A 1,468-nucleotide genomic window follows, 5' to 3' on the forward strand; every position below is an offset into this window, starting at 1 on the left:
GTTTATATCTTTCCTTTTCTCCTTTGCTTTTCGCTTCTCTTCTTTTCACAGCTATTTGTAAGGCCTCCCCAGACAGGCTTTTTGCTTTTTTGCATTTCTTTTCTATGGGAATGGTCTTCATCCCTGTCTCCTGTACAATGTCACGAACCTCATTCCATAGTTCATCAGGCATTCTATCTATCAGATCTAGGCTCTTAAATCTATTTCTTATTTCCACTGTATAATCATAAGAGATTTGATTTAGGTCATAACTGAATGGTCTAGTGGTTTTCCCTACTTTCTTCAATTTATGTCTGAATTTGGCAATAATACTAAATACTTAATACCAAAACAGGGGCAATACAGAAGGGGGCCAGTACACAGCCCGAAAATACAATGTAGGAAATAATTAGAGGTGGCAATGTTAACATCAATGAGATCTTTGTAATTAATATCAATATTCATACACTTGAGAATTCCAGAAACAAACACGTGAGAAAGAAATTATTCTTCGTGAGAAAGAAGTTCAATATACATAGGAAACACATTGAATCTATAAGTAAATTTTAAAAATGCTTGAGCTAAATTTCAAATAGTATAAAACAATGAGTAAAAAATATAACGTTATATAGCAATGTGAACAGAAACACTGGAGCACTGAAGTTTTACCTCAATGCTGTGCTTGCGAGCCTAGTTGCCTCAGTCGTGTCTGACTCTCTGTGACTCTGTGGACCATAGGGTGCCAGGCTCTTCTGTCCATGGGATTCTCCAGGCAAGAATACTGGAGTGGGTTGCCATGCCCTCCTCCAGGGGATCTTCCTGACCCAGGCATCAAACTGGTGTCTCCTCTTGTCTCCTGAATTGGCAGGCAGGTTCTCTACCATTAGCTCCACCTGGGAAGCCCAGTAGAATGCTGCTGCTGCTAAGTCGCTTCAGTCGCGTCCAACTCTGTGCGACCCCCATAGACGGCAGCCCACCAGGCTCCCCTGTCCCTGGGATTCTCTAGGCAAGAACACTGGAGTGGGTTGCCATTTCCTTCTCCAATGCATGAAAGGGAAAAGGGAAAGTGACACGACTCTTACTGACCCCATGGACTGCAGCCTACTAGACTCCTCCATCCATGGGATTTTCCAGGCAAGAGTACTGGAGTGGGGTGCCAGTACCTTCTCCACAGTACAATGCTACTAGTCTGTAAAACACCATATATAAAGTAGTAAAGAGAAGAATGGAAACTATCATTTAGAGGAGGAAATTAGCAATTAACACTCTTGGGCCCTTAACCTACAATAGGAAATATAACTTGTTTCGAATATCTATAAACCATCCATGAAAATTATCATACATTAGACTTCACAGAAAATATCCATAATTCCTCCAGGGGAAAAATATTTTTTTAAGTTGTGTGCCCAGATCACAATGCCTACAATTAATTTTAATATTATTTTAAAGCATCATTTAAAGATGTAACATCATCCTGATAAATTATGTC

Source organism: Bison bison, unplaced genomic scaffold (assembly GCF_000754665.1).
Source record: "Bison bison bison isolate TAMUID 2011002044 unplaced genomic scaffold, Bison_UMD1.0 scf7180017853194, whole genome shotgun sequence".
Taxonomy (NCBI): domain Eukaryota; kingdom Metazoa; phylum Chordata; class Mammalia; order Artiodactyla; family Bovidae; genus Bison; species Bison bison.